At 43.6% G+C, this 17,294-nt stretch overlaps 1 protein-coding gene across 1 annotated transcript in view; it reads right to left on the bottom strand.

The window, feature by feature from the left end:
* usp45 (ubiquitin specific peptidase 45) overlaps positions 1 to 17,294 on the bottom strand; it is a 215,536-nt gene that overhangs the window by 172,121 nt on the left and 26,121 nt on the right. The gene's annotated exons all lie outside the window — the stretch shown is intronic.

Raw genomic sequence — 17,294 nt, 5'->3', positions numbered from 1 at the left:
CGAGATCAGAGAGTCACCGATTCTGTGGCCACAGAGCTGTGAACAGGAGCAGCTGGAAACAGCATCTCCGCTCTGCTCTGAAAAACAAAAAATAAATAAATTAACCCCGCCATGAAGATACATGCAGAAATACAGTTTATTTTACAGCTGAAAGGCTTCGTGTTTCCAAAAAGCTCCCAGTTTAGAGAGAGAGAGAGAGAGAGAGAGAGAGAGAGAGAGAGAGAGAGAGAGAGAGAGAGAGAGAGAGAGAGAGAGAGAGAGGAGGAGGGGCACATCAGTGAAAGAGGAAAGTGAAAAACTGAAAGTTTTTAATTTAAAACAGCAGGTTTGACAGGTGTTATATTGTTTTAAAAGAAAAAGTAATGCAATCCCACTCAAATTGTTAAAAAAAAAGTTGTCAGGATCACAGAAAAACTGCTTAAAAACTGATTAAAAACTACTGTGTGTCATTTTTGAAGACAGCTAATGCTATGTCCATTAAATATTACATATTAATGTGTTTTTAACATTTTCAAAGTTATTTAATGTATTAACTTAGACTTTGACAGAAACTTGCAGAAAATAACTTTGACCTTACAAATATTACAAAATAAATATAATTTTTAGTTTATTATTCTTGCTTTCAATGCCTCTAAAACCACCCAAAATTAGTTAAAATAATTCTTGCCAAGAATGTTTTAGTGGTATAAAACCCTATACCTTTTGGGGGCGTGTGTAAGCTATGAGCCTCCAGTTTATGAGCCTCAAATAATTTACCTGGCACTAAAATGGTCTTATCTAGAATCCTGGTACATAATATAATTGTAAATACATTAAATATACATGGATGGCACAAGAAAGTGAAAACACTTATTTCCATTGTGGTACATTTAAAAATCAAATGACAAAAGAGAAGTAATATAAAATACTACTACTACTACTACTACTACCACCAATACCAGTAATACTAGTAATAATAATAATAATAATAATAATACTGTGTTTATGATAACAAGAACCTAAACATTTTATAAATAAAGACAGTAAATTAACATTAAAAATTATGTAATTAACAGTAAATAAAAGGGTTATGTTCCTCTTCTAAAAACTGTTGAGGTCTAAGGTTCTAAAAACGAGCTAATTAAAAAGAGCTGATTGTCAAAACATCTCATGTTAAGGACTCCTCTGCTCACGTTCAGATGGACAGCAACGGTATAAATAAGGTTTTTACAGAATTTCATCAATAACTATACACAAGTGCACAGTCAGGTGAGGCCCCAAACCTGATGGAGAACTTTTTTCTAACTTAATTCTTCTCAAACCTAGTGTTGAACAAAAAATCAGATTTGAATAAACCTATAACATTAGAAGAAGTAATTGAAGCTGTCCGTATTTTACAATCGTCCCATTGGCTTTGGTTCAGAATTTTTCTAACAATTTAGGTCACTGATGGTGAAACCATTATTGAATATGTTTAATCCTTCTCTTGAAACAGGAGCTCTTCCAAAAACACTTTCAGAAGCAAACATTCGCTTGATTCTTAAGAAGGATAAACCAGGGGATGAATGTTCATCCTACCATCCTATTAGCTTGTTGAACACCTACTTTAAGCTCCTATCTAAATCTTTGACTTTAAGGCTGGAAAAATCCTTCCCCATATCATCAACAATGATCAAACAGGGTTTATTACTGGACGGAACTCCTGTAATAATGTTAGTAGGATACTTAATATCATTCAACTGTGTCAAAAAAAAAAAACATACTAAGGGTTTGATTGTGTCACTGGATGCAGAAAAGGTTTTTGATTGCATAGAATGCGATTTTCTGTTCTTCACACTCAAATACATAAATGGAAAACAAAAGAAAAAAACAAAAGACTGTAATCTATGACATGATGAAAGTTTGAATAACAAAGATATGTTTAAAAAAATTCCATACAACACCCCATCATGACCATGTGAAAAAGTTTTTTTCTTTTTAGATTTTTGCAAATTTATTAAAAATTTATTAAGCAATCACTAGGGCTGAAACGATTAATCGAGTAATTCGAATAATTCAATTACAAAAAATGTTTGAGGCAAATTCTTTCCCTCAAGGCTTTGTTTAACAATGTAGTATATACGCCAGGCCTGTAGTTATGTGGCGCTGTAACGCTCTGACAAAAACAGAGAAGACGACAATAGAGAATGTGCAAAACCAATGTTAAGGTGCGTTTACACATAACCAAGACGCGTTACGAATGTAATTTTTCTGTCATTCGTGACACATTCCTGACATTCTTAATGTGACTTAACGCCTCTGAATATGTTTCTTAATAGTGCGTGTTGGTGTGTGATATTCTTGATATTCGTGGAGCACGTTTTTGTCTGTCAAAAAATCTTCCACGAATGTCACACACCACCCTCATTTCGTCTCACATCGTGGAGGTCGCAACTGAGCATATTGATCCGTCTTGAGTATTGATCCTTAATAGAACGTGACAATGTTCATAGTGGTTCCTGTGATGGTTCTTGGAGCCCAAACTGTCACGCATTATTACGAAGTGACACAGAAACTGTCAAGTTTTGACACGACTTGTAATGCGGCGTCACATTTCACTGCGCGCCACGACGAATCAGTTTTTTGTCACGTGCGCACAATTAAACTCGGCTCCAAATGTCGTTCCACAGTTCCTGCTGAAGCTCCTCAGGACGCTCCTGCAGGTGTTCCACCTACTGTTGTAACCGATGAGCGGGAGAACGAGTCTGAGCAACCAGAGGAGCGAGAGGAGACTCACGTGCAGCCAGACATCTCTGCACCTCCTCCAGTCCGGCGGAGGAAGAAGCGCGCGCACAATTAAACCCTGCTGCACCGCATTCAGTTTGATTGCTGACACCAAGTTGGCTAAAAGTCTCATATCAGTGCTCTTCAGCGCGCTCCTGCAGGTGTTTCACCTGCTGCATGTGCCTGATGTTTGGGAAAATGCACGCGATGAGAGCCGCATGAAGCCACACATCTGGCTCTGTCCATCTCCTCCTCCTCTCTGCGCCACTCCATGGCACAGAGCCCAACTATGCATGCAGTCACAAAGTTCTTCTGAAAAACTAGAGCGATCTGAATTCGGCTGGATGAATATGGGTGTGTGAGTGGAGACAATTCACCTCGTTCACAACGTGACAGAACTGTTGCGTGCAACAACGCGGAACACTTTTCTTGACCGTGTGTAATGGTTCCTGATCATTCTCCAACATGTGCCATTAATCGTAACGTGGTAACAGGTTGCAGCAGTTCCTGAGGACACCTGACGCCTCTGCCCCGAATCATCACATTCATGATCAGCGGCCAAGAATGTGTACTTCGTGGCATTCGTGACTTGTCGTCGTTATGTGTACAAGGTCTGTTAGAAAAGTATCGGACCTTTTTATTTTTTGCAAAAACCTGATGGATTTGAATCACGTGTGCTTGCATGAGCAAACCTTGAACCTTTGTGCGCATGAGTGAATTTTTTCATGCCTGTCGATTTCATCATTTGCTGGTAAGCAGCCTTTGTGTGAGGATGGGTGTCTCTTGTCGGATTTTCTTCCACCATCTTCCGAATGGTGGAAGAGGTGGTCATGTCACAACATGTCCTGTGAGGCTTCAACACGGTGGCGCGTTTGCTCCGCCATCAGCTTCGTGCCGATGAATTTCTCTGCAACTCTCTTCATGGCCAAATCTTCTGTCACAGTGGAATGTGCTGAAAAAGTGCTGATGTCCACCTCTTCCACAAATTCTTGGATAGTCACATGACGGTCCCACATCACCACAGCGTTCACTTTGGAAATGATCTGGTCATTTCAGCATGTTGATGGCCGACCAGAGCGTGGCTCGCTCTCCACCGTTGTGTGGCCGTGTTTAAACCGGTTGTATCGCTCCTTAATCTGTGTGATGCCCAGAGGATCGTCACCGAAAGACGTCTGAATAACCCGAATGGTTTCCACCTGGCTGTCGCCCAGTTTCTGGCAAAATTTGATGCAGTCGTGCTGCTCCAGTTGTTCTGCCATTTTCCTTGCAAAGAAAAAACGACGAGAGACTCCACCCATCCTCACACAAAGGCTGCTTACAAGCAAATGATGCAACCGACAGGCGTGAAAAAAATTCACGCATGCGCACGAAGGTTCAAGGTTGGCTCATGTAAGCACACGTGATTCAAATCCATCAGGTTTTTGAAAAAAAAAAAAGGTCGGATACTTTTCTAACAGACCTTGTAAAGGCAGCATTAGAGTTAATCAATGTCACAGCCGACTCTACAACTTTAAAAAGCCGCATGCTGAATAAAATAAAGCCTTTTAATAGAAAGAGGGTCAGTGCTGATCATCTCCAATGGACTTATTGCACATCTAAAGTTAAGTAGTGTGTTTGTTTGTTTTTTTTAAACATGGTTTGGTCCAATGGCTGCTCTCCACCTTCACAGTTGAAGCAAAAGGATGTGCACGTAAAGTGAATCATGTTTAACGATTCAAAAAATGCCTTTATTCGGATTTGATAAGAGCTTTTTATCAACAGACTGCACAGTTTATTTAGCAGTGCAGCTTTTGTGGAAACACTGCACTCCACAGCCATTTTTCACAGGCTGTGTTTACTTTCGCCTGTCCGCAGATTGAAGGTTTCACAGACCACCTGCACTTACGGTTCCGGAAAGCTCCAAAACAAATAACAATGTGAAAAATATAAATAATTACACGGGAAAACACCGCTCGCACAGCCACAATGTGCCACTGCTTTGGGAGGGCCCTGCCATGATTGTTTAAAAACAAAAGTACTTTTTATCCAATTACTCAATTAATTGATAAAATAATCGATGACTCGATCCTAAGATAAGATTTTATTGATCTCACAGTGGAGAAATTCACGTTACATCAGCTCTAAATAAACACACAAGATGAGTGCGAGTAGAAAAAAAATGTGCATCAAACAGCGTAAGGACAAGCAATAATAATAATACTTGTAACAATACAATAAACTAAGAAAACGAGGTAGAAATAGAATATATATATACACTCAACAAAAATATAAACGCAACACTTTTGGTTTTGCTCCCATTTTGTATGAGATGAACTCAAAGATCTAAAACTTTTTCCACATACACAATATCACCATTTCCCTCAAATATTGTTCACAAACCAGTCGAAATCTGTGATAGTGAGCACTTCTCCTTTGCTGAGATAATCCATCCCACCTCACAGGTGGGCCTTTTATTGTGGGCAGTCTAAGGCACACCTGTGCACTAATCATGGTGTCTAATCAGCATCTTGATATGGCACACCTGTGAGGTGGGATGGATTATCTCAGCAAAGGAGAAGTGCTCACTATCACAGATTTAGACTGGTTTGTGAACAATATTTGAGGGAAATGGTGATATTGTGTATGTGGAAAAAGTTTTAGATCTTTGAGTTCATCTCATACAAAATAGGAATAAAACCAAAAGTGTTGCGTTTATATTTTTGTTGAGTATATATATACACACACACACACACACACATATATATAAGTATATATGCATATATAAATATGACTGGAATTAAAAAATAGGAGCATCTTATTTACAATATGTGAAGTGGAGTTTAGATGTGATAAGGTGACACTAGTGCTGGAATTTTTTAGAAGTTGTTACTGCACATGATTTGTGGACATATTATTGCATGTGGTTATTTCAGTGTTATTGTACAATCTGACAGCAGCAGGGAGGAACGACCTGCGGGATCGTTCCTTCTTGCACTGAGGGTGCCTCAGTCTGTCACTGAAGGAGCTGCTCAGCTCCACTACAGTCCAGTGCAGAGGGTGAGAGGAGTTGTTCATGATGGATTTGAACTTGGCTAACACCCTCCTCTCAGCCACCTCCTCCAGAGAGGTGTTTTGGGAACTGGGACCACACAGGAGGTCTTCCACAGGGTAGGGATCACCCCCAGGCTGAGGACCTCACAGAGCTCATCTGCACAGGTCCTCAGCAGCCTCGGGGAGATCCCATCAGGTGTTGCTGCTTTCCTCTGCTTCAGTCGCAGGAGCTGACCTCTCACCTCAGTCGGAGTCACAGTGGGGGGGAGGGAGGGGGGAGCTGAGGTGTGAGCTGAGGTGGGCTGGTGCTGAATACACTCCGGGGAGAAGAGGGACAAAGTCCGGGGTGCAGTGGAGGTGGCCAAGGGGAAGAAGGTGGGGGGTCAGAGGGACTGGAGGGCTGGCTACTGGAGACATGTGGAGAGCCCGGGAGCAGGCAGGGGGGCAGGTGTGGAGGAGCCAAAACGGTTAAAGTAACTGTTTAGCTCCTCTGCAAACCGAGCCCCCCCTCCTCTTTCCAGCCTACATCCCCTCAGGTTGCAAACAAAACCAGCAAACTGACCACCAAAGCCTGGCCTGAACATGTGCTTGCCCAGCTGCAGGACTGCTTTGCCTGCAGAGTGTGGAGTGTTTTTGAAGGTTAGGACCTGGACACACACACACCGAGTCTGTCCTCTGCTACATCAGGTACTGTGTAGAAAACATCACCAAGGTGCATGATAAGAGAGGGCTAGTGGCCGGTGATCACCTTAGCATTTCTTCTGTTTTTCTTGTTGCTTAATGCTGACAAATTATACTGTATTTCTTGTCTTTCTGAAGCCTGATCCTGTTTTTTTTTCTCTGTTTGAGGTGCAGCTCCATCCAGAGATGGATGTGGTGTCTGTTTCTGTAACCCTCCTGTCCTGTGCACCAACATGGACTCCCAAAATTTCCTGTATATTTGTATTGTCGATTGTGTTTGTATCATGGCCCAAGCAGAGGGTCACCCCTTTGAGTCTGGTCTGCTTGAGGTTTCTTCCTCAGAGGGAGTTTTTTCTTACCACTGTCGCCTGTGTTCTTGCTCTGGGGGTTGATAAGGTTAGACCTTACCTGTGTGAAGCGCTTTGAGGCAACTTTGTTGGGATATGGCACCATATAAATGAAATAAATTTAAATCACAGAGGACGAACACATCCAGGTCTTTCCAAACAGGAAGCCTGGGATGACAAACAAAGTCTAGACCCTGATCAGAGCTCGTAACACGGCCTTCAGGACGGGACACAGCCCTCTCTACAGCACTGCCAGAGCTGACATGAGGAGTAGCATAAAAGAGGCTAATGACTCCTACAAAAAGAAAATAGAGGAATACCTGATAAATGTTTACAGCCACATTTTAAAAAAGGAACAGAAAAATTTCTGCTGCTTTGAAGGTCCCAATGAGCACAGTGGCCTCCATCATCTGTAAATGGAAGTTCAGATCCACCAGGACTCTTCCTAGAGCTGGACGCCCGTCTACACTGAGCGACTGGGGGAGAAGGGCCTTAGTCAGGGAGGCGACCAAGAACCCAATGGTCATTCTGTCAGAGCTCCAGCATTCCTCTGTGGAGAGAGGAGAACCTTCCAGAAGGACAACTTTCTCTGCAGCAATCCACTAATCAAGCCTGTATGGTCGAGTGGCCAGACAGAAGCCACTCCTTAGTAAAAGGCACATGGCAGCCAACCTGGAGTTTGACAAAAGGCACTTGAAGGACTCTCAGACCAGGAGAAACAAAATTCTCTGGTCTGGTGAGACAAAGACTGAACTCTTTATGGTAATATTTGGAGGAAACCAGGCACCATCCCTACAGTGAAGCATGGTGGTGGCAGCATCATGCTGTGGGGATGTTTTTCAGCAGCAGGAACTGGGAGACTAGTCAGGATTGAGAGAACGATGAATGCAGCAATGTACAGAGACATCCTGGATGAAAACCTGCTCGAGAGTGCTCTGGACCTCAGACTAGGGCGACGGTTCATCTTTCAGCAGGACAATGACCCTAAGCACACAGCCAAAATATCAAAGGAGTGTCTTCAGGACAACTCTGTGAATGTCCTTGAGTGACCCAGCCAGAGCCCAGACCTGAATCTGACTGAACATCTCTGGAGAGATCTGAAAATGGCTGTGCATCGATGCTCCCCATCCAACCTGATGGAGCTTGAGAGGTGCTGCAAAGAGGAATGGACCAAACTGCCCAAAGATAGGTGCACCAAGCTTGTGGCATCATATTCAAGAAGACCTGAGGCTGAAATTGCTGCCAAAGGTGCATCAACAAAGTACTGAGCAAATGATAAATGGGCTGCATTTATATCCCGCTTTTCCATCTGCATCAGACACTCAAAGCGCTTTACACATCAATGTCTCACATTCACCCTGATGTCAGGCTGCTGCCATGTAAGGTGCTGTAAGGAAACACCTGCGGTACTGTTCCTTCTTGCACTGAGGGTGCCTCAGTCTGTCACTGAACGAGCTGCTCAGCTCCACTACAGTCCGGTGCAGAGGATGAGAGGAGTTGTTCATGATGGGTTTGAACTTGGTTAACACCCTCCTCTCAGCCACCTCATCAGAGAGTCCAGAGGACAGCCCAGGACAGAGCTGGACTTCCTGACCAGCTTGTTCAGTCTCTTTCTCTCCTGCTCTGTGCTGCCAGGGGCCCAACAGACTACAGCATAGAGGAGAGCAGAGGCTACAACAGAGTCGTAGAAGGTCTTAAGCAGAGGACTGCTCACTCCAAAGGATCTCAGTCTCCTCAGGAGGTGGAGGCGACTCTGGCCTTTTTTGTACAGGGCGTCGGTGTTGTGAGTCCAGTCCAGTTTGCTGTTGAGGTGAACACCTAGGTATTTGAAACTGTCCACAGTCTCTATGTCCTCCTCCTGGATGTTCACCGGTGAGTGAGGTGGTGGTTTCTTCCTGAAGTCAATCACCATCTTCTTTGTCTTACTGGTGTTGAGACACAAGTGGTTGCGCTCACACCAGTCCACAACCGGTACGGTCGGTCATCTCAGTCATCACGGTCGTCAGCTCGGGGTTCACCCAGGGGTGGTTGTTGGGAAAGCACCGTACACTCCATGTAGGCACAATGCTCTCCACACAGAAGTTCACGTAGTCAGTGACACACTGGGTCAGGCCGTTGATGTCATCTTTGTGAGAGTTTTGAAACATGCTCCAGTCTGTGGTTCTGAAACAGTCCCTCAGACTCTCAGTGGCCTCTTCAGTCCAGAGTTTCACCAACCTTTTCTGCACTGGCTCTCTTCTAACCCTCGGTGTGTATTGGGGGAGCAGGTAGACGAGGTTGTGATCCAAGCGTCCGAGCGGGGGGAGGGGGGCGGAGTTGTAAGCGTCTTCTACATTAGTTCAAACAGGTGCAATTAATACAGGTAAAGAGTGCAGAATAAGAGGGCTTCTTAAAGAAAAATTAACAGGTCTGTGAGAGACAGAATTCTTGCTGATTGGCAGGTGTTCAAATACTTATTTGCAGCGGTAACATACAAATAAATTATTTAAAAAAATCATACATTGTGATTTCCGGATTTTTTTTTTTTAGATTATGTCTCTCACAGTGGACATGCACCTAAGATGAAAATGTCAGACCCCTCCATGATTTCTAAGTAGGAGAACTTGCAAAACCACAGGGTGTTCAAATACTTATTTTCCTTACTGTATGACACACGAGTCTAGGCTGAGCATTAACTGGTCAAATTGATGCTGATGTCTCACTGGACAAAAAACCATCATTTCAGCCTTATCATGTGTGACCTCGGGACGGTGAGAACATCAGATCTGGTTTGATTAACCTCACATGAAATGAATTAAACTGTCCTTTGTGTAACAGAGTCTTGTTGATTCAGGCCAGACTCAAAGAAGTAAATGGTAAATGGACTGCATTTATATAGCACTTTTCCATCTGCATCAGACGCTCAAAGCGCTTTACAATAATGCCTCACATTCACCCCGATGTCAGGGTCTAACAGTATTTTCTAAAAGCAGACTGCAGTGGCTCAAAAAGATAAAGTGGTTTGATTTGGGACTAAATGGATCAAATGTCGAGGCCACAGAGAACCACATACATTATGACATCACTGAATTATGAAGAATTAACTTGTATGGCTGTGTGTCAAAAGATGTGTCCCTTCTTTATCTTAGTTCATGTTCTTGTCCTTATTCTTTGTCAGTTGTGTGATAACTGTGTTGTTGACACTGAACAGTGATGACAACAAATGATCATTTTCAGAAAATTCTGGAATTGGAAAAAAGGGAGAGAACAAGGTTCAGCTTGCTGGGATGACAGGCTGCCACAATGTCACGCCCAGTGGTGCTAAATGCATCTGGCTGTCTGCACTGGAAACATCTGGGGGCCCGTGTCCATTCCAGCTATGCAGCCATAAAGGAGCCCCCAGATGTCCACACGTACAAGACCACACATGGAAAACAAGATGGGACTAAAAAAAGAAGCATTCTGGGATTAGGTGTAAAATAGAGAAGGTGTGAAAAGATGTGTTTCTGGAAACATAAAGGATATAAATAATGAACATGTCTGTCTACGCTGTGAACAGCAAGAATGCTTTTCTCTTGCAACACACATTCTGATGGCTGGAGCTGAAGTTAAGAGCACGTACACAGCAGTGATCAGAGCCCTGAAGAAGTAGTCCTGTCAGCCATCACACCCACTGATCAATCAATCAATCAATCAATTTTTTTTATATAGCGCCAAATCACAACAAACAGTTGCCCCAAGGCGCTTTATATTGTAAGGCAAGGCCATACAATAATTATGTAAAACCCCAACGGTCAAAACGACCCCCTGTGAGCAAGCACTTGGCGACAGTGGGAAGGAAAAACTCCCTTTTAACAGGAAGAAACCTCCAGCAGAACCAGGCTCAGGGAGGGGCAGTCTTCTGCTGGGACTGGTTGGGGCTGAGGGAGAGAACCAGGAAAAAGACATGCTGTGGAGGGGAGCAGAGATCGATCACTAATGATTAAATGCAGAGTGGTGCATACAGAGCAAAAAGAGAAAGAAACAGTGCATCATGGGAACCCCCCAGCAGTCTAAGTCTATCGCAGCATAACTAAGGGATGGTTCAGGGTCACCTGATCCAGCCCTAACTATAAGCTTTAGCAAAAAGGAAAGTTTTAAGCCTAATCTTAAAAGTAGAGAGGGTGTCTGTCTCCCTGATCTGAATTGGGAGCTGGTTCTACAGGAGAGGAGCCTGAAAGCTGAAGGCTCTGCCTCCCATTCTACTCTTACAAACCCTAGGAACTACAAGTAAGCCTGCAGTCTGAGAGCGAAACGCTCTATTGGGGTGATATGGTACTATGGAGGTCCCTAAGATAAGATGGGACCTGATTATTCAAAACCTTATAAGTAAGAAGAAGAATTTTAAATTCTATTCTAGAATTAACAGGAAGTCAATGAAGAGAGGCCAATATGGGTGAGATATGCTCTCTCCTTCTAGTCCCCGTCAGTACTCTAGCTGCAGCATTTTGAATTAACTGAAGGCTTTTCAGGGAACTTTTAGGACAACCTGATAATAATGAATTACAATAGTCCAGCCTAGAGGAAATAAATGCATGAATTAGTTTTTCAGCATCACTCTGAGACAAGACCTTTCTAATTTTAGAGATATTGCTTAAATGCAAAAAAGCAGTCCTACATATTTGTTTAATATGCGCTTTGAATGACATATCCTGATCAAAAATGACTCCAAGATTTCTCACAGTATTACTAGAGGTCAGGGTAATGCCATCCAGAGTAAGGATCTGGTTAGACACCATGTTAGCACAGAACCTTGTGGAACTCCATAATTAACTTTAGTCTGTGAAGAAGATTCCCCATTTACATGAACAAATTGTAATCTATTAGATAAATATGATTCAAACCACCGCAGCGCAGTGCCTTTAATACCTATGGCATGCTGTAATAATCTCTGTAATAAAATTTTATGGTCAACAGTATCAAAAGCAGCACTGAGGTCTAACAGAACAAGCACAGAGATGAGTCCACTGTCCGAGGCCATAAGAAGATCATTTGTAACCTTCACTAATGCTGTTTCTGTACTATGATGAATTCTAAAACCTGACTGAAACTCTTCAAATAGACCATTCCTCTGCAGATGATAGCTGGGTCAAGTGATGGCTTTTTAAGTAATGGTTTAATTACTGCCACCTTAAAAGCCTGTGGTACATAGCCAACTAATAAAGATAGATTGATCATATTTAAGATCAGCATTAATTAATGGTAGGGCTTCCTTGAGCAGCCTGGTAGGAATAGGGTCTAATAGACATGTTGATGGTTTGGATGAAGTAACTAATGAAAATAACTCAGAGAGAACAATCTGAGAGAAAGAGTCTAACCAAATACCGGCATCAATGAAAGCAGCCAAAGATAACGATACGTCTTTGGGATGGTTATGAGTTATTTTTTCTCTAATAGTTAAAATTTTATTAGCAAAGAAAGTCATGAAGTCATTACTAGTTAAAGTTAAAGGAATACTCGGCTCAATAGAGCTCTGACTCTTTGTCAGCCTGGCTACAGTGCTGAAAAGAAACCTGGGGTTGTTCTTATTTTCTTCAATTAGTGATGAGTAGTAAGATGTCCTAGCTTTACGGAGGGCTTTTTTATAGAGCAACAGACTCTTTTTCCAGGCTAAGTGAAGATCTTCTAAATTAGTGAGACACCATTTCTTCTCCAACTTATGGGTTATCTGCTTTAAGCTGCGAGTTTGTGAGTTATACCACGGAGTCAGGCACTTCTGATTTAAAGCTCTCTTTTTCAGAGGAGCTACAGCATCCAAAGTTGTCTTCAATGAGGATGTAAAACTATTGACGAGATACTCTATCTCACTTACAGAGTTTAGGTAGCTACTCTGCACTGTGTTGGTATATGGCATTAGAGAACATAAAGAAGGAATCATATCCTTAAACCTAGTTACAGCGCTTTCTGAAAGACTTCTAGTGTAATGAAATGAATGAATTGTCTTTTTCCTGGTTCTCTCCCTCAGCCCCAACCAGTCCCAGCAGAATACTGCCCCTCAAGGAGCCTGGTTCTGCTGGAGATTTCTTCCTGTTAAAAGGGAGTTTTTCCTTCCCACTGCCGCCAAGTGCTTGCTCACAGGGGGTCGTTTTGACCTTTGGGGTTTTTACGTAATTATTGTATGGCCTTGCCTTACAATATAAAGCGCCTTGGGGCAACTGTTTGTTGTGATTTGGCGCTATATAAATAAAATTGAATTGAATTGAATGAAACTTATTCCCCACTGCTGGGTAGTCCATCAGAGTAAATGTAAATGTTATTAAGAAATGATCAGACAGAAGGGAGTTTTCAGGGAATACTGTTAAGTCTTCAATTTCCATACCATAAGTCAGAACAAAATCTAAGATATGATTAAAGTGGTGGGTGGACTCATTTACTTTTTGAGCAAAGCCAATAGAGTCTAATAATAGATTAAATGCAGTGTTGAGGCTGTCATTCTCAGCATCTGTGTGGATGTTAAAATCGCCCACTATAATTATCTTATCTGAGCTAAGCACTAAGTCAGATAAAAGGTCTGAAAATTCACAGAGAAACTCACAGTAACGACCAGGTGGACGATAGATAATAACAAATAAAACTGGTTTTTGGGACTTCCAATTTGGATGGACAAGACTAAGAGTCAAGCTTTCAAATGAATTAAAGCTCTGTCTGGGTTTTTGATTAATTAATAAGCTGGAATGGAAGATTGCTGCTAATCCTCCGCCTCGGCCCGTGCTACGAGCATTCTGGCAGTTAGTGTGACTTGGGGGTGTTGACTCATTTAAACTAACATATTCATCCTGCTGTAACCAGGTTTCTGTAAGGCAGAATAAATCAATATGTTGATCAATTATTATATCATTTACCAACAGGGACTTAGAAGAGAGAGACCTAATGTTTAATAGACCACATTTAACTGTTTTAGTCTGTGGTGCAGTTGAAGGTGCTATATTATTTTTTATTTTTGAATTTTTACGATTAAATACATTTTTACTGGTTATTGGTGGTCTGGGAGCAGGCACCGTCTCTACGGGGATGGGGTAATGAGGGGATAGCAGGGGGAGAGAAGCTGCAGAGAGGTGTGTAAGACTTACAACTCTGCTTCCTGGTCACAACCCTGGATAGTCACGGTTTGGAGGATTTAAGAAAATTGGCCAGATTTCTAGAAATGAGAGCTGCTCCATCCAAAGTGGGATGGATGCCGTCCCTCCTAACAAGACCAGGTTTTCCCCAGAAGCTTTGCCAATTATCTATGAAGCCCACCTCATTTTTTGGACACCACTCAGACAGCCAGCAATTCAAGGAGAATTGAATTGCTGATAACCGTGCTTTACCCCAGATTCAGAGGCTGGGAATCAAACCCAGATCTACATATTGGTAGCACAACACCTCCACACTGATGCAATGACAGAGGGCGCTGATACGGTTTGTGTACATGTCTGTGTGGACGACACGCCATCGTTCTTTGCGCAGTCCAACATGAAGCTGCCACTGCCCAGTCTGTCCCTCCTCAGCTTCAAGTTATTACCACGTTCAGTCAATGCAAAAACAATATTCATGTAGATCACCTTTGTAGAGTAGCAGATAAATATCATGTTTAAACATGAGCTTTAACCGTACAGTACCTTTCTCCACAAATGAAAAACTAAAAGTGCTTTACAGCAAAAATAAAAATAAGCAACAAACAAGACAAAACCAAAGAATTTGATTGCAGTGGTGATGGACAGGTTGACAGATGAGATCAGACAGGAGTCTCCATGGACTATGATGTTTGCAGATGATATTGTGATCTGTAGTTAGTCAAGTGCAAGTTGAGTCTAGTCTGGAGAGGTGGAGATATGCTCTGGAGAGCAGGGGAATGAAAGTCAGTAGGAGCAAGACTGAGTACATGTGTGTGAATGAGAGGGAGTCCAGTGGAAAAGTGCTGGAGGTGGCAAAGCTGAAGATGTTACGATTCTTCGATTCTCTTTAGGAGTTACAAGAATGGACAGGATTAGGAATGAACATCTCAGGTGGGACAGTTTGGAGACAAAGTCAGAGAGGTGAAACTGAGATGGTTTGAACATGTGCAGAGGAGGGACCCAGGGTACACAGGGAGAAGGATGCTTTGGATGGAGCCACCAGGCAGGAGGAGAAGAGGGAGGACAAAGAGGAGGTTCATGGATGTGCTGAAGGAGGACATGCAGGTGGATGAGGAGACAGAGGAAGATAAAGAGGACAGGGTGAGATGGGATGGAGGATCTGCTGTGGTGCCCCCTAATGGGAGCAGCCGAAAGATGAAGAAGAAGGAGAAGGATGACAAATCGTACAAGTACACTTCCTGAAGAGAGGCATCAGGAAGGCCATAGAGGTCCAGCGCCACACCAACTACAAACGCGGCATCACAGCTGCTGACGGTTATGCCGCGTTGGCAGAAGAGTTAAATCGCATCTTTGCTCGCTTCAAGACTGTGACACCAGGAGCAGCCATGTCGCCGCCAGAAGCCGGGAGTATGCACGCTAAGGGGGTCAACCCATGCAAAGCAATGGGCCCTGACGGCATCTCCAGACAGGTGCTAACAGACTGTGCAGACCAGCTTGCTGGGATTTTCATCAAAATCTTTAACCGGTCCCTGACACAGTCTACTGTCCCGTCATGCCTGAAGACCTCAACAAATGTCCCCCCACCCAAGAAACCCCCCATAACCGGCCTGTTGCACTCACACCGGTGGTGATGAAGTGTTTTGAAAAACTGGTTAGAAGTGTTATGTGTCGACGCGGGTTGAGGAGCGGACCTGCGTCTGACAGAACCCAGCGCTAAAAATAACCAGAAAGCGGTTCCAAAACAAAACAATTTATTTTTTACCCTCTTTGGTGCATAACAATGTGTACAAACTAAACAGCGTCTTTCTGGTGGAGTGACTGTTGGCAGGCTCTCCAGCGCCCGTAAGGATCAAAGCCCGGCGCTCCTGGACCCACTACCACCGACTGACACCCCCCAGGTGGACACGACAAACTGACTCTCTGTGAAGCAAAGAAGAGGTGAGGTAAGTCAGCAGTTACAACAATATCTTTCAAAAGACACACGCTATCAGCAACACATTCAGGTCTGTATCTTTTTTAACTTTATGCAAATGAGCAGCTTCTCACAACAGGTGGAGGATCACTTGTCCGCACGCCACAGCAGTGAGAAGCAAGCTGCACAATTCTCATCACAATTCAAGTATACTGTGTAACAAAACACCAAGTTACTATCAACAATTAGTCAAACACTTAATTACCTTTAATGTGTGCTGACAGCATGTGTCCTCACCCTTCCTTGCTTCACGGGCTCGATGTGTCAACCCCAGGCGCGGTCCTCAGCGTCTCACAAACGAACATCACAAGGTCGAGTTCCCGGCAGTTCTGCTTGAATCACACATGCCTTAAATGCAGAATGCCATCCAATTATCTGCTTCAGCTGAAAGTCTTTAAGGTTGCATGTGAGCACCAGTCACAGGTGCTACACATGATGTTGATGAGGGTGAGGACTCTTCAGCCAGCACCTTCTCCACAGACAAATCAGTTTCCATGCCACCTGAAGAGCAAAGAAAAGAAAAGAACACCAAAACATCCAGCCACACCCCCCAACACACAACAAGAAGTCACATCATGTAATTCCAAACCCCCACTTCAGACCCAAACCAATTCACTTACAAGGCCAACAGAGGACACTGTGACCTCTGCCCTCCACACCACGCTGACCCACCTGGACCCACAGGGTAACTACACCCGTCTTCTCTTCATGGATTATAGTTCAGCATTCAACACCGTCCTCCCCCACGGCCTCGTGAGGAACCTGCTGAACCTCAGTCTACCTCATTCCACATGTCTTTGGATTAAGGACTTTCTGTCAGATGGCTCACAGAGAGTCAGGATTGGCCCCCGCATATCCACAGCTCTCACACTCAGCACCGGTTCCCCTCAAGATTGTGTGCTGAGCCCACTGCTCTTCACCCTCTACACCTGACTGCACCCCGTCCACACCAGCAACACCGTGATTAAGTAAGCGGATGATACCACAGTGGTCGGCTGTATCACTGGAGGAGATGAGTCCGCCTACCGGGAGGAGGTGGACCAGCTGACGGTGTGGTATAGAGAAAATAACCTGCTCCTGAACACATCCAAAACCAAGGAGCTAATCACAGACTTCAGGAGAAACCAAACAGACATTCAGCCCGTTATCATTGGGGGAACCTGTGTGGAAAGAGTCAGGGACTTCTGTTTCCTGGGAGTCCACAGAGGAGAAACTGGCCTGGGACAGGAACACCACACACTTGGTAAAGAAGACACAGCAAAGACTCCACTTTCTGAGAATCTTCAGGAAAACTAACATCAACCAGAGATATCTGGTGTCTTTTTTCCGCTCTACCATGGAGAGCATCCTCACAGACTGCTTCTGGATGTGGTTTACCAGCTGCACGGGTACAAACAGGAAAGAGCTCCAGAGAAGATCACTGGGTGCCCTCTACCCACACTGGGG

This window comes from Thalassophryne amazonica, chromosome 7 (genome assembly GCF_902500255.1).
Source record: "Thalassophryne amazonica chromosome 7, fThaAma1.1, whole genome shotgun sequence".
NCBI lineage: Eukaryota > Metazoa > Chordata > Actinopteri > Batrachoidiformes > Batrachoididae > Thalassophryne > Thalassophryne amazonica.
The sequence above is the reverse complement of the archived record's forward strand: the minus strand, read 5'-3'. Positions and strand labels throughout refer to the sequence as shown.